The sequence below is a fragment of the Hemitrygon akajei genome, chromosome 18 (assembly GCF_048418815.1).
Source record: "Hemitrygon akajei chromosome 18, sHemAka1.3, whole genome shotgun sequence".
Taxonomy (NCBI): Eukaryota; Metazoa; Chordata; class Chondrichthyes; order Myliobatiformes; family Dasyatidae; genus Hemitrygon; species Hemitrygon akajei.
In genome coordinates, this window is record NC_133141.1 from 25,861,910 (window position 1) to 25,885,765 (window position 23,856).

General features: G+C 41.9%; 1 protein-coding gene across 6 annotated transcripts in view; it reads left to right on the top strand.

The window, feature by feature from the left end:
• The window catches only part of b4galnt1b (beta-1,4-N-acetyl-galactosaminyl transferase 1b), a 129,351-nt gene that overhangs the window by 14,333 nt on the left and 91,162 nt on the right, over positions 1-23,856 (top strand). The window contains exon 1 of one of the 6 annotated variants that reach the window (XM_073071143.1): positions 16,470-16,768. The exons of the other annotated variants lie outside the window; for them this stretch is intronic. The gene's annotated coding sequence lies outside the window, so the exon portion shown is untranslated. Of the gene's footprint in view, positions 1-16,469; positions 16,769-23,856 lie in introns of those variants that run through there. 6 annotated transcript variants of the gene reach the window in all.

Consider the following 23,856-nt stretch of genomic DNA (forward strand, 5'->3'; position numbering starts at 1 on the left):
ACTAGATTCTAAAACTGAAAATAATCATTGACATGGAAAATAACTCGCAAACCTCACCAAGAACGTTTCAGTTCCAAATCTCAGGAACGTTTTGATAATGATTTTCAATTTGCACATCTTTATCTCACTTGATGAGTTGCCTGAAATAAGCGTTCAATCTTTCAGTTCATTTTATAGAAACTGAGCACAAAATCTGTATTCGCAAGCAGCTAGCAAGGTGGCTGTTTTTCCTTCCTACAGTGTTAAAGCCAATATCTTGGTGGAAGGAAGAATGCACAAAGATTTCAATGGATACATTAACACGGACCTTTGGAAATGCATCCTCAATCTAATAATACCATTCTTGTAACCTGCTGGAATGTTTCATATAGTTCTAAGTACATTTCTTATCAAGGTATGTATACTATATACAACCTTGAGATTTGTCTCCTTACAGCCACAAAGCAAACAAACCCAATAGAACCCAGTAAAACAAAAGACCATCACCTTAAACCAGAACCTTAAGAAATTGAAATGTTATACTGTATGTCACCTGCACCGATATCCAACTGTACCACAAAATGTGTTTGTTCTAGATTAGGACCTGTTCTTCTAGGAAATATATCAGACTATTTTATACAATGTCCTTCAAGCAAAGAGGGAAAAATATCTAATTAAGAAGCAGATGAAGCTTTGTCAAAATACTTTCCATAATTAAGATAGCTGTTTTTAAAGAAACGTTCTCTCTCTGGATGATAAAATGAGATCACCATTGAGAATCTGACTGAAGGTCTTAATCTTGAGACTGATTTTGATGAACTGAACCATTCTCATGGCACTTTAAGCCAAATTGGTGCATGTATAATTTAGAAGTAGGACGTAAATAATCGAAGTTGGTGGAAGACTTCCTTTGAGTATCCCGACAAGAAACCAACCAAATTGTTAAGCTCAGGCTTCCAATCCCAGTCTCAAATAATTATTATGAAAATGCTTTTGAGCTCTGCAGCACAGTGTTGAGACAAAGGACGTGCGACTTAAGTCAAAGTTTTGTGGAAGTAGGGTACCGCGTCCAGCTGAATGATAGGTGTCACCGTGAGCACTGGCAACGGCAGAACCCAGGTGTGGAGGAATGGCAGACTCCCACATGAAGACAGAAACTAGAGGTTATACATAGGAATTCCAACAGAACATCAGTGGCATGACTGAGAGACACCACAAGACAAATCATTCTCCACACAAGGACACCATGATGAGCACTAAACAGGAGTCTTCCTTAAATAATCATAGAAAGCGGAAAACTCATGCCAGTCATAATTAACTTGATAAGATTAAACAGAAAGCACAAGGCTTAATGACTCTCATTAAGACAATTAGTAAATAGAAATGTGTGAGAAACTTAGAAGCCCAATTCTCTATGGCACACCACAGAGGCCTGCAGGGCACATGACAGACAGGATGTCTCATGTTAACTTTACTGATGTGCCAAAAAGTCCCAGGAGTTTCAATGGCAGCAAGAAACCAAATCAAATCTAAGCAGGAAGAAACTCTGTGAACCTCATGGAAATCTACATAAGAACATAGAACATAGAGCATTACAGCACAGTACAGGCCCTTTGTTGTGCCAATCTTTAACCTTCTAAGAGCAATTTAACCCTCCTCCTACATGGCCCTCCAGTTTTCTTTTCATCCATGTGTCTCTCTTAGAGTTTCTTGAATGCCCCTAATGTATTTGCCTCTAACACCACCCCTGGCAGGGCATCCCATGGACTCAACTATCTGTATTAAAAAGCTTACCTCTGACACCTCCACCCCCCCCCCCCGTGCTTTCCTCCAATCACCTTAAAATTATGCCCCCTGGTATTAGCCATTTCTGCCCTGGGAAAAAGTCCCTACCTGTATGCTCAATCTATGCCTCTTATCATCTTGTACACCTCCATCAAGTCACCTCACATCCTCCTTCACTCCAAAGAGAAAGGCCCTACCTAGCTCACTCAACTATGCTCACAAGAGACGCTCTCCAATCCAGGCAGCATCCTGGTAAATCTCATCTGCACCCTCTCTAAAATTTTCACATCCTTCCTATAATGAGCTGACCATAACTGAGCACTATATTCCAAGTGTGGTCTAACCATAGTTTTATGGAGTTGCAACATTGCCTGCTAAGATATTCTCACATGAGCTAATGTTGTTTGATTCAAACTTCAGCATCACAGGAGGTTGTTGGCGACCCTTGGGTGAGTCAAGGACAACTTGCTCCAGACAGGAAGTTAGGCTTCATCGCTGGAGCTTGTTGCTAGGCAACTCGATGTCACCACCCAGAGGTGGGTGCTGGCTGAGTCGCCGCCATGACAAGCAATGGTCTCAGGCTGTCGCTTTTCCACTGCTTGTGGAGGGTCTGATAGGAATCAAACACAGTACTGGTCATGTCCGTGGGATCCTTTATTGTTGCTGAAAAGCGATCACTTTGATCAGGCAGAGCTAACAACAAGACAATCTGTGCTGAAGACTGTCATTCTTATCTGACAGCCAATGTTATACAGTACATCATGGTACATTCAGTTCTTAGAGGCACCCTTTCACATACACACTTCAAGTACACTGTCCTCTGAATGCTTTTCTACCCAAGATGTCTGCATCGAACAAACCTCTTTGTCTGCACATAATCCATATCCCTCCATTCCCTGCATATGTTTCTGCCTTTCTAATAGCCCTCAACCACCACCCTTGTATTTGATTCCACCATCACTCCTAGCAGTGTATTCAAGGCACCCACCACACTGTATTTAAAAAAAACTTGCCCTGCCCATCTCCTTTAAACTTACCCACTACTCACCTTACATGCATGTCTTCTAGTACTTAACATTTCTACCTAGGGAAACAGATTCTGACTGTCTGCACTATCTGTGTCTCTTGTAATTTTATATCCTTCTATCAGTTCTCCCCTCAGTTTCCACTGCAACGGAGAAAACAATTTGTCCAATCTCTCCTCATAGCTAATACTTTCTAATACGGATAACATCTTGGTAAACCTCTTCTGTACTCGCTATAAAGTCTCCACATCCTTCCCGTAATGGGGGCAACCAGAACTGCACAAAATGCTTCAAGTATGGCCTAATCAAAGTTTTAAATGGCTGCCGCACAGCTTTCTGACTCCAATGCTCAATACCTTCAATTCTTCAGGGAAAAAAATGATAGATTTTCAGGTGTAGAGTAAATCAATGAATATGGGGTTAATGCAGGATGGTGGTGCTGAGGTAAAAGATCGGCTGGTGTTGTATTGAATGGGAGAGCAATCTTGTAGTCTTTTAACTGTTTATATAATTAGATAATTATTAACAGAGCTATAAATACTCAATCATAAATGCACTCATGCCTTTGATCTTCTTGTCCACAAAGCTCTTCACTAAGAGCTGTGCTGAGCATCTCTGAGGTGGCTCCTTATGCATGGGTGCTGCGAGTTGGTCTCACCCACAGACAGTGTGGAATCCCGCACTCTGACTGTCACATCGCCATAATTATCCCCAGAACCCTGAACACATTGTTTCACTGGCTGCAGCTCCATGTTTCCTCGATAGCACTTGCATTCAATGCAGACTTTACATAAACTTTAGCACTACCATCTAATTAAAATCTACAACACACTCAATTATAGTGTGTTGAGCTCATTTGTAAATGGTGTGAACTCAACAGCAGCGGTCCTCAGCTGGCCTTTGATCTAAACTGTTTTCTTGCCTCCATTCCTGTACTGTCTCCCATGTCAACTTCTTTTCCAGGTTCTGAACTATGTTTCTTTCTTTTCTTGGTGGAACACAGCAGGCCAGGCAGCATCTATAGGAAGAAGTACAGTTGACGTTTTGGGCTGAGTCCCTTCGTCAGGACTAACTGAAAGAAAAGATAGTAAGAGCTTTGAAAGTAGGAGGGGGAGCGGGAAATCCGAAATGATAGGAGAAGACTGGAGGGGGTGGGGTGAAGCTGAGAGCTGGGAAGTTGATTGGCAAAAGGGATACAGAGCTGGAGAAGGGAAAGAATCATGGGACGGGAGGCCTAGGGAGAAAGAAAGGGGGAGGGGAGCACCAGAGGGAGATGGAGAGCAAGCGAGGAGTGATTGTGAGAGGGGCAGAGAGAGAAAAGAGAGAATAATAAAGGGGAGGGGGAAATAATAAATAAATAAAGGATGGGGTAAAAAGGGGAGGAGGGGCATTAATGGAAGTTAGAGAAGTCAATGTTCATGCCATCAGGTTGGAGGTTACTCAGACGGAATATAAGGTGTTGTTGCTCCAACCTGAGTGTGGCTTCATCTTGACAGTAGAGGAGGCCTTGGATAGACATATCAGAATGGGAATGGGACGTGGAATTAAAATGTGTGGCCACTGGGAGATCCTGCTTTTTCTGGCGGACCGAGCGTAGGTGTTCAGCGAAACGGTCTCCCAGTCTGCGTCGGGTCTCACCAATATATAAAAGGCCACACCGGGAGCACCAGACGCAGTATACCACACCAGCCGACTCACAGGTGAAGTGTCGCCTCACCTGGAAGGACTGTCTGGGGCCCTGAATGGTGGTGAGGGAGGAAGTGTAAGGGCAGGTGTAGCACTTGTTCCGCTTACAAGGATAAGTGCCGGGAGGGAGATCGGTGGGAAGGGATGGGGGGGGGATCGAATGGACACGGGAGTCACATAAGGAGCGATCCCTGTGGAAGGCAGAAAGAGGGGAGGGAAAGATGAGCTTGGTAGTGGGATCCCTTTGGAGGTGGCAGAAGTTATGGAGAATTATACGTTGGACCTGGAGGCTGATGGGGTGGTAGGTGAGGACAAGGGAAACCCTATCCCGAGTGGGGTGGCGGGCGGATGGGGTGAGAGCAGATGTGCGGGAAATGGGACAGATGTGTTTGAGAGCAGAGTTGATGGTGGACGAAGGGAAGCCCCTTTGTTTAAAAAAGGAAGACATCTCCTTCGTCCTGGAATGAAAAGCCTCATCCTGAGAGCAGATGCAGCGGAGATGGAGGAATTGCAAGAAGGGGATGGCATTTTTGCAAGAGACAGAGTGGGAAGAGGAATAGTCCAGTTAGCTCTGAGAGTCCGTGGGCTTATAGCAGACATCAGTAGATAGGCTGTCTCCAGAGATAGAGACAGAGGGATCAAGGAAGGGGAGGGAGGTGTCGGAAATGGACCAGGTAAATTTGAGGGCAGGGTGAAAGTTGGAGGCAAAGTTAATGAAGTCAACGAGCTCAGCATGTGTACAGGAGGCAGCGCCAATGCAGTCGTCAATGTAGCGAAGGAAAAGAGGGGGGTGGATACCCGTATAGACTTGGAACATGGACTGTTGCACAAAGCCAACAAAAAGGCAGGCATAACTGGGACCCATACGGGTGCCCATGGCTACACCCTTGGTTTGGAGGAAGTGGAAGGAGCCAAAGGAGAAATTATTGAGAGTAAGGACTAATTCCACTAGATGGAGGAGAGTGGTGGTAGAGGGGAATTGGTTAGGTCTGGAATCCAAAAAGAAGCGAAGAGCTTTGAGACCATCTCGGTGGGGGATGGAGGTATATAGGGACTGGACATCCATGGTGAAAATAAGGCGGTGGGGGCCAGGGAACTTAAAATCATTGAAAAAATGCAAAGCGTGAGAAGTGTCACGAACATAGCTGGGAAGGGATTGAACAAAGGGGGATAAAACAGTGTCAAGGTATGCAGAAATGAGTTCAGTGGGGCAGGAGCAAGCTGAGACAATGGGTCTACCTGGACGGGCAGGTTTGTGGATCTTGGGTAAGAGGTAGAAACGGGAAGTGCGGGGTGTGGGAACTATGAGGTTGGTGGCCGTAGATGGGAGATCCCCAGAGCTGATAAGGTTGGTGATGGTGTGGGAGACAGTGGCCTGGTTCACTCAGGTTGGAGGAACAACACCTTATATTCCGGCTGGGTAGCCTCCAACCTGATGGCATGAACATTGATTTCTCTAACTTCCGTTAATGCCCCTCCTCCCCTTCTTACCCCAGCTCTTATTTATTTATCTATCTATCTATTATTTCCCCCTCCTCCTTTTTTCTCTCTCTGACCCTCTCACAATCACTCCTTGCCTGCTCTCCATCTCCCTCTGGTGCTCCCCTCCCCCTTTCTTTCTCCCTAGGCCTCCCTCCCATCCCATGATCCTTTCCTTTCTCCAGCTCTGTATCCCTTTTGCCAATCAACTTCCCAGCTCTTAGCTTCAACCCACCCCCTCCTGTCTTCTCCTATCAATTCGGATTTCCCCCTCCCACTTTCAAATCTCATACTATCTTTCCTTTCAGTTAGTCCTGACAAAGGGTCTCGGCCCGAAACATCTACTGTGCTTCTTCCTATAGGTGCTGCCTGGCCTGCTGCGTTCCACCAGCATTTTGTGTGTGTTGCTTGAATTTCCAGCATCTGCAGATTTCCTCGTGTTTGTGTTCTTTCTTTTCCTTTCCCCTTTGAACTTTGCTGTTGATCCACTTCCTGCTCCTCCTCCACAACAGTACACTCACAGGCCAGCTCTGCTGCAGTTGGAACAGACGGAAGATACCAGGATCTACTGGCTGCCCCAGTCTTTGTCTTCTGTCATCCAAGTAGCAAATGGAGCTGTTTGGACCTAGCTTGTTGAGTTCTCAGTCTAAACTTCTTAAGCAACACTGATCAGCTGTGCGTGATGGGAACTTGAATGAGTTAAGTCACAATACAGCCCGCACGACTGACCTTGAGTCCTGTTATATGCCACTTCAATTCCCCATCCCACTCCCACTCTGAACCATCAGCCTGTGACCTCCTGTACTGTTACAACCCAAGTTCAAGAAACAGCAGCTCACCATCTACCTGGGCATGCTGCAGCCTTCTGGACTCACTGTTGAATTCTCTCTTCTTCTTCCTCCCATCTGCTCAGCTCTAAGATGAATGACATTTGACGTCTTGTGGTAGCAAGTATCAATAGTTGGTCTGCAGCTAGAATTCAGAATCAGAATCAGGGTTGCGGTTGGGTGTGGGATCAGGATTGGAAATGCTAGGAACTGGGAACATGCACAGGTTTTGGCCGGAGCCAGGGTCCAGTGCTTCCGTGTGGTTTGAAACTTGGATACGTGGAAGTTGTTGTACCCATGGAGGAGTTTGACTGCTGTGTGTCATTACTGCATCAGTGTCATTGACAATGGCTTTAGAGGTCCATGTATTCTTGCTATTGGTGCCCCGGCTCCTCGTGAATACTGAGGACTTACTGGATATACACTTGTGTACTGAAGAATGACAATAGACAATCTTGAATCTTGCATAACACACAAAATATGCTGGAGGAGCTCAGCTGGGTCAGGCAGCATCTACGGAGAGGAATAAATAGTTGATGTTTTGGGCCGAGACACTTCAGCAGGACTGTTTTTTAAAATTCCTTTATTAACCTGTCCTCTACTAATTTGTGGACAAATTCATCTCTTATGTACAAAGTCTCATTATCCTCCATTTATTGTGCATATCTTTGCCCTGTTGCTCCTCCCCAGATACATCACCACACCCTATTCCTTTTTTTAAAAAAACTTTTTTTATTGCATTTTCAGATAATTACAGAATGAAAGAATGTGAAAAAAAAAGTTTATTACCCTTCCCCCTCCCTTAACCCCTCCCCCCTAACATCCCTATAGAAAAAAAAAGAAGAAAGAAAGAAAAAAAAAGGAATGCCTGGATATTGGAAGATCCCCACATGCTCCACGGAGTTCATAATAACTTTAGTATATATAATTATTTCTTTCCCCAAGTAACCAATTATTTCATCTTCAGAGCAGCTATATATTTAATCCTGTCTTTTGTAAATAAGGGCGCCAAATTTTCAAAAATGTTTCATATTTATCTCTTAAATTATAAGTAATTTTTTCAAGTGGAATACAGCCATAAATTTCTTTCTTCCAACAATCTATACTTAAATATGTATCCGATTTCCAGGTAACTGCAATAGCTTTTTTGGCTACTGCCAATGCAATTTTTATAAATTCTTTCTGATACTTATTCAATTTGGGTTTCGGTTTTATCCCTTCAATATCACCCAGTAAAAATAATATTGGATTATGTGGAAGTTGTGTTCCAATAATTTGTTCCAATAAAACTCTTAAATTTGTCCAAAAAGGTTGAATTTTCACCCTATTCCTGATTAAATTCCGTTAGCCATTTCTCTGCCCATTGCTCTTTTTCTGCAGTCCACAGCTTTCCACCATAACAATCATCTTTCAACCCTAATCACTACTGAAACACAATGGCCACTTTGACCACTTTGCATTACAATGGACTTTTTTGTCTAATTGTATTCCTTCTTGTATTATTTTTGTTTAATTTATGTTTTCTTGTAAATGCTGCTTATACGATGCTACATGCCTGTGATGTTGCTGCAAGTATGTTTTTCATTGTGTGATGGTATTGCTGACCGCAAAGTTCAAAACTTACAGAGATTTTAAGCCCCTTCAGATATAAATAGCCAAGAGTAGTCTCACTAAAGGGAGATTAGACTGTAGCTACCCAATCTTCAAAGACTAGTTTATTTTCCTGTTTATTCTCCACAGTGATCTTAGCTGCCAATACCCATTATTCTAGTGGTGGGTCCCCTCTCCCTACCAAGGAGAAAATACTTGAAGTTAACAAATTAGTTAAAACACAGTTCATTGATCTTGAGTGATGCATGATTGAATCCAAACAGCATTCTTAAAACACATTTAAAACTCACAGAGGATTTCTATCTTAAACAATTTCAAAAACATAGAGCATTTCCAAAGACAAACATAAATTATTTCCAAAACACAGGCACAACTCCTATAAACTAAAAAGGCATACCAACAAGTTGCAAACAAGTCTTCCATTGCAGAAACTGAAGCTAGAGGAATAGTTTCTCATTCACCCCATGTTTCCTTCAGGTTTCTTCTTGATGTTCTTTACCTCATTCCTAATAGGCCTGAACTGCTCTCTATACTTATACCCTTTCCAGCCACTTGTGATAGCATGTGATAGTTCCTCAGATATCCTTTTAACACAAATGGTCTAAAAGCATTTTTGGAGACATACAGTAGTTCTACAATTAATGCTGTAAAGCTAACTTCTGAGTACATATAACTCTTCCAACTATAAACACATCAGTTATTGATATGTTAAATGATATTATTCTGCAAGCTTTCTTGAACTAAACAACTTAAGTATCAACTTGTGTATTTGAAACAGCCTAAATTAAACAACCCATTGTCTTCTATTCTACTCTTGATAAGCAATGAAGCAGGTGCAGTGACTAGTATCAACTTTCTCACAGACAGAGCACCTGTGCTAGAAACCGAGTTTGTGGTGAAGCTGTTCTACAATACTTTGTTTTAACTTCCATCACAAGCCCCTCTTGCTAATCTAAGATTTCTAACCCAAGTTCTTCTGACCGATATCAGTATTGAGATCAAGACTCCTCCCAAGGTTCCTCCTGGGAATAGACTATCGCCCCTCCAATCATTCCAGTAGGTTACGGGTGTGAGAGAGGGCTTACTTCACTCCAATGTATGGTGTTTCTGTGTGTTTAGAGTATCCACTTCCTCAATCTCAGCTGCACACATTTTCCAAACCTCAAACGAATGTCAACATTATAATTTTTCACAAACAGGCAACAATGATGCATTAATATCCATATTATAAATCCATCTTAAAGAACTTCCCCACAAACAGTTCTTGCCACTTCCTTGATGCAAGTTTGAATTACCGTCCCTGTCGCCATTAGTTCATAGGTCAGCTGGCAATGCCTTTCACTAAGATGGGGGTAGTTCATCTCTTTCACAAGAGTGTTCACATTGCTTTTGATGTGATGCATGACTTTACTCTGGTTTTCTGAAAGCAAGTCTTGTAAACAAGTTTCTGATCATGTATTGCTGTCTTCGTTTGCTGAAGGATTAGTGATCTCAGATTTTATAGAAAGTTATATCCATCAATTACATGATTTCACAATATAATAATATACATAAAAAAGAAACATTTACAAAAGTAAGCAAGAATACAATTCTCCTGTTAAGAATTCTGTATATACCTTTAATTCTAAGCTTCCAGAAAAAAATTTCACAACATAAGAGTTGGTTATGTCCCTCCCATGAAAGTGAACACCCATTGGTATTTGGTAACTTAATGTTGTAAAATCAACCATGCCACCTACATACGTCTCTTCCCTTTTTGGTGATTCTGGACTCTGGGTTTAATTGTTCAGCTCCCCCCCCCCCTTTACTTTGTTAATGGTTAGGCTTGACACATCTTCCCAATGTTTGTGCTTTCCCAGAAAATTTTAACTGAGCAAGGCTACTCAGCCTGTTCTGTCAACCCATGGGATTTTATCAAACAAATATACAAATTATTCTAGTAATATTAAATATAACACAAACATTTTAGTGCTCCAACTTGTTGCATTGTAGGAGTACCACATACAGTATGCAAAACTTAATGTCCAAACAGTAGGTAAATCACATTCAAATAGTTCTACCTTGTAAAAAGATGACACTTTGTTGACCTCATTTCTGAAGAAATCAAAATAGAAGAAATAAAATGGTTATCATTCCTCAAGCATAGCTATCTTTCTCCTCCTCGTAAATATTCTACCATTGTAAAACATTACACACAAAATATAGTAACATAGAAGGTTTTAAAAGTTAAAGATGTAAACCACGATAGTATAATGTCGTCATTAGCAATGAACAATACATTTACAAAGTATATAAAATCTTATGAGCCATATATATATAGAAGATTGACAATGTTAAAAAGTTGGTAAAGCTGCTCTATAAACAATACTTGGTTTTAAATTCAAGCTGATTACTGCTTTCCATTTATATGTTAAGAACTGAAGATTCCTTTTATGACCAGATGTTAAACAAACTGTTAGTTGAAAGCGTACTTATCATTGTTTGTGATTTTTCAAATGACAGCTGCTGTGCTTTAGAAAGCAAGCTTAACAAGCAGAAGTCAGGAAGTGAATATCCATCAGAGTTGCATTGTGCAAACATGTTCTTGTGCATACGACAATAAACTTGAAACATAGAAATCTACAGCACATTACAGGCCCTTCAGCTCACAATCTTGTGTGCAACCAGGTAAACTACTCTAGAAGCTGCCTAGAATTACCCTACTGCATTCCATGTACCTATCTAAGAATCTCTTAAAAGACCCTATTGTATCCGTCTCTACCACCTTCACTGGCATTCCACGCACCCACCACTCTCTGTGTGAAAAACTTACCTCTGCCATCCCCCTTGTATCTATTTCCAAGCACCTTAAAACTATCTTCACCATCTACACCTTGGACTTCAACTACTGCACAGAGTCTTGCCATCTTCAGAAGTTTTCTGATGACTCAGTCATAGTTGGATGCATCAGCAAGGGAGATGAGGCTGAGTACAGGGCTACGGTGGGAAACTTTGTCACATGGTGCGAGCAGAATCATCTGTAGTTTAATGTGAAAAAGACTAAGGAGCTGGTGGTGGACCTGAGGAGGGCTAAGGCACCAGTGACCCCTGTTTCCATCCAAGGGGTCAGTGTGGACATGGTGGAGGATTGCAGATACCTGGGGATACAAATTGACAATAAACTGGACTGGTCAAAGAACACTGAGGCTGTCTACAAGGGTCAAAGCCATCTCTATTTCCTGAGGAGACTGAGGTCCTTTAACATCTGCCGGAAGATGCTGAGGATGTTCTACGAGGCTGTGGTGGCCAGTGCTATCATGTTTGCTGTTGTGTGCTGGGGCAGCAGGCTGAGGGTAGCAGACACCAACAGAATCAACAAACTCATTTGTAAGGCCAGTGATGTTGTGGGGGTGGAACTGGACTCTCTGACGGTGGTGTCTGAAAAGAGGATGCTGTCCAAGTTGCATGCCATCTTGGACAATGACTCCCATCCACTCCATAATGTACTGGCTAGGCACAGGAGTACATTCAGCCAGAGACTCATTCCACCGAGATGTAACACTGAGCATTATAGGAAGTCATTCCTGCCTGTGGCCATCAAACTTTACAACTCCTCCCTCGGAGTGTCAGACACCCTGAGCCAATAGGCTGGTTCTGGACTTATTTCCACTTGGCATGATTAACTTATTATTATTTAATTATTTATGGTTTTATATTGCTATATTTCTTCACTATTCTTGGTTGGTGCGGCTGTAACGAAACCCAATTTCCCCTCGGGATCAATAAAGTATGTCTGTCTGTCTATGCCCCCTCATGTTAGCCATTTCAGCCCTGGAAAAAGCCTCTGGCTATCCACACGATCAATGCCTCTCATCATCTTATACACCTCTATCAGGTCACCTCTCATCCTCCGTCGCTCCAAGGAGAAAAGACCAAGTTCACTCAACCTATAATCATAAGGCATCCAGGAAGGCACCTCCGATCCAGGCAACATCCTTGTAAATCTCTTCTGCACTCTTTCTAGAGTATCCACATCCTTCCTGCCATAAAGTGACCAGAACTGAACACAGCACTCCAAGTGGGGTCTAACTAAGGTCTTATATAGCTGTAACATTATCTCATGGGTCTGGAACTCAATCACATGGTTAATGAAGGCCAACACACCATATACATTCTTAACAACACTGTCAACCTGTGCAGCAACTTTGAGTGTCCTATAGATTCCAAGATCTCGCTGATCCTCCACACCGCCAAGAGTCTTACCATTAATATTATATTCTGTCTTCATATTCGACCTACCGAAATGAACCACTTCACACTTATCTGGGTTGAACTCCATCTGCCACTTCTCAGCTCAGTTCTGCATGCTATCAATGTCCCGCTGTAACCTCTGACAGCCCTCCACACTATCCACAATACCTCCAACTTTTGTATCATCCTCAAACTTACTAACCCACCCTTCTACTTCTTCATCCAGGTCATTTATAAAAATCACAAAGAGGAGGGTTCCCAGAACAGGTCCCTGCAGAACAACACTGATCACCGTCCTCCATGCAGAATATGACCCGTCTACAACCACTCTTTGCCTTCTGTGGGCAAGCCAATTCTGGATCCACAAAGCAAGGTCTCCTTGGATCCCATGCCTCCTTACTTTCTGAATGAGCTTTGCATGGGGTACCTTATCAAATGCCTCGCTGAAATCCATATACACTACGTCTACGGCTCTACCTTCATCAATGTGTTTTGTTACATACTCAAACAATGCAATCATGCTTGTAATGGAGTGTCTTGCCTGTAGGTCTTCAGTCTTGTTCTCCAGTGATTACATTTTCTAGCAAGATACTGGATTGAAAAAGTTTCATGCCCTGGTGTTTTAGTCTGGCTTGGAGTCCTCCCTCCTCCTTCTCTTTCAGCTGTACCTTCGTCTGCTTAAAGGTGCTGTATCTGCATGCTTGAGAGTTAAGAAGTATAGAGATGAGTACAGAGGCTAGATATTTGTCCGAAGTTGAGTACATTGTGATGCATTGAACCTTACTTCTGAAATCCAGTGCTATTGAATGGCAGCACATTACAGTAGCTCTGTGTGTTTGTCTTAACATTAATTAGTGTGTTCTTTTCATTTGTTTTTGCATGGGATAGCAATACTGTGAAATAACAATGCACGTAATTTGTTAAGAACGTTTTCACCATCCTTCTGGCTCTTGAGATACTTTATTCTATTGAGTGCTTTGACTACAGTAGCGGAGGCAAAATTTTATATATGAGGGAGCAGCTACTAGCAGCTGGGAAGCAGCCTTTGTTTGCCCAGCAGAAGCTCGATATTCCTGACGAGCTGAGACGGAGATACCGAGGCTGCAGGTCGGGCAAAAAGTGGCACAACAAGAGGCAGGGATATAAACCATATCTCCCATCTAACATCATAGGGAATGTAAGTTTGTTGGCAAGTTTAATGAAGAAACTAGCAGTATTCACGAGGACACAGAATGAACATCAGGAATGCAGTGTTAAGTGTTTCATGTAGACATGATTACACGAGTAAATCCCGGATTCCAACACTACTGTGAATGGGTTTACAATGCTAGGAGTTAACCCACAGTACGGTAAGAAGAAGGGTGGTGGGCTTGCTGTGCTTGTGACAACAGATGGTGGAACCCCGGTCACATTTCTGTGAAAGAGTGAATCTGCAGTCTGGACATCGAACTGCTTGCTGTGAGATGGCATCCATTTCATCTACCACGTGAGTTCAGCCGCGCCATATTGCTCGTTGTCCACACTCTGCTTTCCCGACGCAGTCCTGATGCTGTGTGTGATGTCATACACACTACCATCGCGAGACTCCAGACTCAACACCCCAATGTGTTCATTGCAGTAGCGGGAGACTTCAACCATGTTTTTCTCTCAACAACCCTATCCACCTTCGATCAGTTTGTTAAGTGTCATACAAGAGAAAATAAGACGCTGGATCACTTGTATGCAGACGTTGAAGATGCACACAGCTCCACAGCTCTCCCTCCACTTGGAAGATCAGATTGCAACCTGGATCACCTCATGTCCTCGTATAAGCCCAAAGTACAGCAACAGCTAGCTACCACCAGGATAGTAAAGAAATGGTGTCCAGAGGCCATCGAGGCCTTGAAGGACTGCTTTGAGGTTGCTGACTGGAATGTGCTTTGTGAACCAAATGGGGAGGACATTACTGACTTACTGATTGCATCAACTTCTGTTGTGGACACTGTAATACCGTCAAGGGCTGTTCGCTGCTTCCCTAACAACATGGGTCTCCAGTGATCTAAAGGCTTTTCTCAACCACAAGAAAGAGAGCTTTTAGATCAGGAGACAGGGAAGAATTGAAACATACACAGAGGGAGCTAAAGGAGAAGATCGAGCTGGCTAAAGAGGAATACAGGAGAGAGCTGGAGAACAAGCTTGGGCAGAGTAGCACACGATTATCCTGAATTATAAGCCAAAGCAAACTGAATAAAGTACATCACAGTTCACAATCAAATATTTGTATTCCCAGGTTTACGTGCGACAAGTCTTCCGCAATAAACAAAAAACTTTCATTAGGAGCCTTCCGGGGCTTTGACTGTGTTAAGGTGCTGCATAACTAAAATTGTTTTTGTGAGGTTCAGATAATGTGCTAATTATTATCAGATCTTTTCCTTCTCCTCCTGGGAGTGGAGGATGAGTTGCGTCCACCCTGGTTCTGTGGGCCCTGAGGTGACTGATGAGGCTGATGTGAGATCCACAGACCCTTCTGCAGGTGGGCAAGGAGTGTGTGACGGGGTGGGTTGGTAGTTTGTGAGGTGGTGAACTCCTACCTTAACGACTGAATTCCCCCACTTATGCAGAGTTTCCATCTCTCTCGAGGTTCCATATTCCATCCCTGTCTATACTGGCACAGCCTTTTTTATTTCTTAACTAGAGCTTCAATATCTCTTGAAAACTAAGATTCTCTAAATCTGCTATCTTTACCCTTGATTCTGACAGGCACATACAAGCTTTGTACCCTTGAAATTTCAACTTTGGAGGTCTCCCACTAAACTTTGCCCGAAAGCAGCCTGTCCCAATCCACACTTGCCAGATCCTTTCTGATATCATCAACATTGACCTTTGTCCAGTTTAGAATCTCAACCAGCAGACCAGACCTATCTTTTTGCATATTTGCTTTGAAACTGATGGCATTATGGTCACTAGGTACAAAGTGGTCCCCTACACAAGCTTCTGTCACCTGCCCTGCCTCATTCCCTAATTGCAGATCCAGTATCACACGCTCTGCCATTTTGACTTCTATGTACTGATTAAGGAAATTTTCCTGAACACGTTTGACAAACTTTATCCCATCTGGTCCTTTTACAGTGTGGGATTTCCAGTCAATATGTGGAAAGTTAAAATCACCTACCATAACAAACTTATGTTTCTTGCGGCAGTCTGCGATTTCTCCACAAATTTGTTCCCCTAAGACCCGTGGACTGTTGGGTGGTCTGTAATATAGCCCCATTAATGTGGTTGCACATTTCTTAATTCCCAGTTCCACTGATAACGCCTCACTAGTTGAGTTCTCCAGTCTATCCTGACGGAGCACTGCAGTGACATTTTCCCTGACTAGTAACGCCAGCCCTCCTTCTCTGTTGCATGTGAAACAATGGAACACTAGAATAATGAGCTGCCAGTCCTGCCCCTCCTGCAACCAAGTCTCACTAATGGCTACAATGTCATAATTCCATTTGTTGATCCATGTCCTGAGCTCATACACCTTTCCTACGATACTTCTTGCATTGAAATATGCACAGCTCAGGACATTAGTTGCATCATGCTCAAACTTTTGATTCCTGATGTTGGAAACTGCTGTTTGTTTATTATACTTTTTTATAAGTTTGTATTTTTTAACAAACTCGTGTATTTTTCACAGTACGTGGTGGTTTGTTCCCACTTACTGACATAAAAAGGTACAGCAGTTAAACTAACAGTTTACAACCATTCTCATTTTTCATTGGCTAAGGATTAGCACACTACCCACATGATCAATTGTTTTCATTATGTAGCCCTTTAAGTGGTTTATTTCTAGGAAAGGAATTTCTTTTCTCAACGATAAAAGTGATGGATGTTTCAGAGGCGCTATCTTTATTCTTTTTGTCTTCACATTCTTTGCCATTTATTTACCTCTGAGCATTGTTTCTCAGTTCTTTATTTAGTTTGTTTAGTATTTGTATGTTTATTTGCCCTCTAATATAAACAAAAAATAGAATTAAGACTGCTTGTCATTCCTGACACCTGCAAGAATCCTAAGGATTAGAAATTAAACAGAGATCCAACAAATAGGTGCTCGAATGCAGGATGACTACTTGAAGAAAAAATTGGACTATAGGAAGGAGGTTTTAACTGTGCAGCTGAGAGGTAACGCATTCCTCCATTCTTTCATTGTCTGAGAATAAATATCTTCAGCACATTGGTTAAAGGGAGTTTAAGAGTGAGTGGAATCTATTTTATTTGTGGCGGATTTTTCGTGGTTGTACAACCTGTATGGGACCGGTATAAATTGTTGGAAACCCAGAGTCTGATATCATAGTCACAATGAGGTTGTGTGAGTTGTCGGACAAGAGGACGACAAAAGTTTTAAGATATCGGGTAGAAATTTGTTTGGTTGTAACCTGACATTATAGTCACAACAGGACTGTGGGTTTTGTGAGATTTTTGACGTAAAGAAGTACAGAGGGAATGTGCTATTGATGCTAAGTGTAGTGAGGACTGGATTATAAGTGATGTTAATGCGATATGCTGTAAAATCAAAAGGCTGTGGTTGGGGACTAAGAAAACAGCTTGACACTAGCAAAGCTACGAAGGCGTCAGCATATTGAGTTGCAAGTCTGTGAATGCGGTGAGTTAGAGATAAAGCCTGTGAACTGCGCCGGCAAGTAGGTGACCACTAGGATGAAAAAGAAAAAAGATACAATATGCTCAAAGAGCAGTATGGAAAGGACAATAGATCAGCAGAAAGCATATCTCTCTATTAACAGAATGGATGAAAAGACAGCGTGCAAAGTATCTCGATAGTCAAGAGCCTTAATCAGAATTGCAAAGTGAAATGACACAAGTTTGTGCTGCACAGGCAGCCAACCCAGTGGGCGGTGTTAACGGTGATATCAATCATGTTGAAAGGCAGCCAGGACTGACTAATCCCCAGAAACAGTGACACCTTGGGAATTCCAGAGTGATACTGACTCGACAGAGACCCCTACTGGCTCAAGCGATGATGACAGTTATGAGGTGATTGGTCTGGCCGCTGTGGCAAGACTTACCCCAGTAAAAATTAAGAGAGTGAAAACACACAAGACTGATGATGAAGAGTATGAAAGGAAACAGGATTTTTGTCATCAACTATCAGATCCGGAAAAAAATGACAAATGGTCCAAGGAAGTTCCACGTCCTAAAAAGAAGGAAACTTAAAGACTTGGGCTGAACTTCAATGAAATAAGAATATATAAATTTGCATTCATATCATGACATTCAAATTTTAGTTACCATTCAAACAACACAGCAAATAAACCAGCTGACACAGCGAGTTAACAATCGTATAGGAGAGGATAAACAGCATTTACCAGCTAGTTGGGAAACAATTAAGGCATGGGTGAAGGAACAAGCCCGAAACCAGGTTGATTGGAAGAAAGGTCAATTGCAAACAAAAGCCTTCAGAGGATGTTTTTGAACATGAAGACTACTCTGGGACAGTTTGGCTCAGTTACTCAGGAGTCACAGGAATAAATGAAGATAATATTGAAGACACTCCATATGGCCCTCTCAAGCTGACCATGAAGCCAAATGTTATCAAAATGGTATAAAGATGCTAACAAAATGTTATCAAGAGGAAATTAGAGTGAAACTGCTGTTTTCTGCAGTGAACTGGTACAAGCTGCCAAACAAGTGGAGCAGGATACTGATGCCCGAATAAGATTGGTACAGATGGGTCAGTGGCCTCCACCTGCTAACCAACAAATACACAAAATTGGATATGCAAATTGTGGAAACTTCTACTTTACAAAAGGACCACTCGACAATTTTATGGCCAAAAGAGCATCTTTATCTGGGACGGGAAATGATATTTACAATACAGAGGCTTCCAGGTATCTCGTGCGGCATGGGTGGAGGAACAAGACACAATGCACACTGGAGATAAATCCCCGCCAACCCTGGAACCAGCCCTTGTTACCAACAGCTTCCTGATTAGTATTAACTTACTATTAATAATACTCACATTACAACACTAGAAGAGTGTTGTGGTAGAAGAGGACATTAGGCTAGGTCATGTTGGCATAAGAAATCAACTTCACCACAAGGACAATAGCGACCTCAACAGCAAAGTCATCCCCCTATCTCACAAGGGAAGGAAAATGTTGATTGGATGGTACAACTTCAGGCTACAATTACAGATGTAATGGAGAAGTTGTCAAAGTTGCAAAAGTGACTAGGCACGGACCTGCAGTCTTTGTCTGCAGTGTTAGAGGAAAAATTTGGTGGCTCATATACACTGCTGTCAGTGAACATGGAAGATTGATGTTCTTGACTATGCTCGAACAATAACATGCCAAGAAAATGTAAGTGATCATAAAGAAGTGCCTTTGTTGAACCCAGATCTGTTTCTGTACACCTGAGGGAGGAATTCGAATGGCTGGTTGGGCTGTGGTTGTAGAAAGTGAAGTAGTGGCCTCAAGAACCATGGTCTCCGGCAGAGCTGAAAGCTTTAACTGCAGCCTGTAATTTAGCAGAAGGAAGATCAGCTAATATCCACACTGACTCTCGATATGCTTTTGGAGTCGTTCATGCCTTTGGAAATTGATGGAGACAAAGGGGATTTCTCACAGCTGTGGGAACTCCAACCAAGAATGGCAAACTAGTACTAAAAGTTATGGAAGTCATCTAACTACCATCAGACGTGACCACAATGGAAAGGTGTGGAAATGCAAAACGGGCAATGCAAGAAGGAGTAAAGAAATGGAAGAAAACCCGATAACTGAAGCTAAGTTAAACATCATGTCACAGATGGGCATGCAAGATATCCAAAAAACATAAGGTCAGTGCTCAATTGAAGAAAAGTGGAACTGGATGGAAAATGCAGGGTTATTAAATGACGATGGAGTATGGAGATAAGGCAGTATTCATAGACTGATGGCCCCAGCTGAGCTGCCTCCATACCCGGCACAGTAGATACACTCCTTAGGACACGTCAGAGTGCAAAAGGTAATTGACAGATTCTCCAAATTGGTGGAATCCATATCTCACGGTACAAGCTTGGTAAGCAGTTGAGAGATGTACAACATGCCAGAAAGCAAGTCCCGGATTAACAGAGAAGCTGCCTCAACTCAGTACTCCATTTCTACATCTACAAATCTACATTACTTCATCGAAGTGACAAGGGTATTCAGATGTGTTAATAATAGTGGACAAGTTTTCAAGATGAGTGGAAGCCATCCCAGCAATAAAGCTACTGCCACACACACAGCCAAAACTCTGATATTCCTCAGTGGGGATTGCCATGCCACATTAATACTGACCGCAGAACACACTTCACTGGAAATGCACGTCACGAATTATGTCGACTGATGACCGTTGAATGGTCTTTTCATTGCCCCCATCATCCAGAGCCATCAGGATGCTGAAAGAATGAACAGCATCATCAAACAATGGCTGTCTAAGCGTCACGAGGAAGGCGTACCACGGTATTATGCAGCATCAGGGCAATGCCAAACAAGAAACCAAAGCTCTGATGTGGCGACCAATGTCACTACCTTGAGCTCTCGATCTCAGAGAGGCTGATATACAGTACATGATATGTCAGATAGTTTAGCCGATTATTGTGTAAAGCTAACAAGCTGTTCAGTCTGCTTCTCAACAGGTTTCTGCTGCTTGGAGTGGTCCATCGGAAGAAGGACACATGTTGATTCCTGGTGAATGGGTCCTGGTCAATAAACCACATAAGGAACCCCTGGGAAATCAATGGGAAGGTCTTTACCAAGCACTGTTAATTACCAATTCCGTAGCTAAGGTAGAAGATAAAAATAAGTGGATACAGGCCAGCCATTGCAAGCGAGCTAAAGTGACTCCAGGTTAAGACAAGTATTGTGGGAAGACTTCAAAACAAGAATATAATTATCGAATATTATCATCTACATTTTTGTTTGTTTAAAAGCAATTATTACCAGAATAGTTCAAACTTGTACAAGCATCCCAGGTGTATCCAGCCATGATGCAATACTATGAATGCTTCTGAGAAGCAGTTTTTGATTACTCTGTAACGTACCTACTTTTAAGTTTTTCCACCTCTGAATTTTCAGATGTGACTCTGCCAGGGTCCCTTATAGAGTCAAAGTGGGGACAGTTGGAAACCACTGTTTTTTGAATTATACTTTTTATAAGATTTGTATTTTTTAACAAATGTGTATTTTTCACAGTATGTGATGGTTCATTCCCACTTAGTGGCATAAAATGGTACAGCAGTTAAACTAACAGTTCATCACCTTTCTTATTTTCCATTGGCTAAATATTAGCACATTGCGCACGTGATGTAATTGTTTTAATTATGTGGCCTATTAACTAGTTTATTTCTAGATAAGGATTTTCTTATCTTAACGATAAAAGTGATTAATTTCTCAGAGGTGCCATTTTTATTCTTTTTGTCTTTGCATTCTTTACCGTTCATTTACAGAGCCTATAAAAAGTATCTCCCCCCCCCCCCAGATGTTTTAATGTTTCATTCTTTTATAATATTGAATCACAGTGGATTTAATTTGGCTTTTTGACACTGATCAACAGAAAAAGACTCTTTGGTGTCAAAGTGAAAAGAAATTTCTACAAAACTGTTAAACACAAAATAATTGATTGTGTAATAACTCACCCCCTTCAAGTCAGTATTTAGTAGATGAACCTTTAGCAGCAATTACAGCCTTGAGTCTGTGTGGATAGGTCTCTATCAGCTTTGCACATCTGGACACTGCGATTTTCCCCATTTTTCTTTACAAAACTGCTCAAACTCTGTCAGATTGCATGGGGATCATGGACTTTTTTCAAGTCCAGCTAGAAATTCTTAATTGGATTGAGGTTGGGACTCTGGCTTGGCCACTCCAGGACATTAACTGTGTTGTTTGTAATCCATTCCTGTGTAGCTTTGGTTTTATGCTTGAGGTTATTGTCTTGCTGGAAAACAAATCTTCTCCCAAGTTGCAGTTCTCTTGCGGACTGCATCAAGTTTTCCCTCCAGGATTTCCCTGTATTTTGCTGCATTCATTTTACCCTCTAATTTCACAAGCCTTCCAGTAAAGCATCCCCACAGCATGATGCGGTCACCACAGTAGAATGGTGTCTTTTTGATGATGTGCAGTGTTTGGCTTATGCCAAATTTAGTGTTTAGTCTGATGGTCAAAAAGCTCAATTTTGATTTCATCAGACCATAGAACCTTCTTCCAGCTGACTTCAGAGTCTCCCATGTGCCTTCTGGCAAACTCTAGCCAAGATTTCATTTAAGTTCTTTTCAACAGTGGCTTTCTCTTTGCCACTCTCTCATAAAGCTCTAACTGGTGAAGCACCCAGACAACAGTCATTGTACGCGCAGTCTCTCCCATCTCAGCCACTGAAGCTTGTAACTCCTCCAGAGTTTTCATAGGTCTTTGAGTCATAGAAACATAGGAGTCGCCGCCTTGTCTAGTTACCTTCTTCCACGGTCACTCAGTTTTTGAGGATGGCCTGCTCTAGGCAGATTTACAGCTGTGCCATATTCTTTCCATTTCTTGATGATTGACTTAACTGTACTCCAAGGGATATTCAGTGACTTGGAAATTTTCTTGTATCCATCTCCTGACTTGTGCTTTTCAATAACCTTTACGCAGAGTTGCTTGACATGTTATTTTGTCTTCATGGTGGAGTTTTTGCCAGGATACTGACTCACCAGCAGTTGGACCTTCCAGATACAGGTGTATTTTTGCTACAATCAATTGAAACACCTTGATTGCACATAGGTCTCCAAAAACAGATCTCCATTTAACTAATTATGTGACTTCTAAAACCAATTGGCTGCACCAGTGATGATTTGGTGTGTCATATTAAAGAAGGTGAATACTTATGCAATCGATTATTTTGTGTTTTATATTTGCAATTAATCTAGGTCACTTTATAGAGATCTGTTTTCACTTTAACACGAATGAGTCATATTCTGTTGATCAGTGTCAAAAAAAAGGCCAAATTAAATCCACTGTGATTCAATGTTGTCAAACAATAAAACATGGAAACCTCCAAGGTGGGTGAATACTTTTTATAGGCACTGTACCTCTTAGCATCATTGCTTAACTCTTTATTTAATTTGCTTAGTACTTGTATGTTTGTTTGTACTCTTAAAATAAACCATCATTAGAATTAAGACTGCTCGTCATTCCTGACTCCTAGAAGAAGCCTAAGGATCAGAAAATAAACAAAAATCCAACATTGACAACATCTTCTCTTTCTTCTGATCATTGGTTGGCCGGTGCTCAACACCAAACTGCTGTGAGTTGATGCCTTATGTACTCGTAATAGTAATAATAATAGATAAATAAAGCGTAAAAGAGAAGTGAGAGTAGATAATCGGACTGCTGGAAAATGACGCTGGAGAGGTAGTAATGGGGGACAAGGAAATGGCGGACAAACTAAATAAATATTTTGCATCCAACTTCACTGGAAGACACTAGCAGTATGCTGCAATTTCGAGAGTGTCAGGGGTGGCAAGACAGAAGATGCTTGGGAAACTGAAAGGTCTGGATGTTGATAAGTCGCTTGGACCAGATGGACCACACCATCTGGAGCTGAAGAGATTGTGGAGGCAATAAGCTCAAAGTTCAAAATATGTTTATTATCAAAGTATGTATACATTATAGAACCTTAAGATTCGTCTCCTTACACACAGCCACAAAACAAAGAAACCCAAAAGAAACCATTTTAAAAAAGACTGTCAAACACCCAATAAGAAGAGAGAGAAAAAAAAACAAATTGTGCAAACAATAAAAGTAAGTAAATAGCATTCAGAGCAAAAGTGAGTCAATAGACACGAAACCTGGAGCAGGCCTCAGTACTGAGAACCGGCCTGAACTTTGCTTCTTGTCCTGACACCTTGCCTTTTCAGTCCATCTGGTCTGGTGTGTAAATTGTCCAAACCTCAGGTCATTTTTCACACTAGGACCTGAGCCCTGTCACATTATTGATATGCTCTGGGCCTGGATCCTATCATCATGTTTCGACCCGTAACCGACCTTTCCAAAGTGGCCTGGCAGTTAGATCGATCAAACCTCACTCTTTTTAGGTAAATATGCCTCAATTCTGCCCGAAAATGGGCAGAAAATTCAAAAGCCAAGTTGCAAAGGGACTTGGGAGTCCTCGTGCAGGATTCGTTAAAGGTTAACTTGCAGGTTGAGTCAGTGGTGAGAAAGGAAAATGCAATGTTCGCATTCGTTTTGAGAGAATAAGAA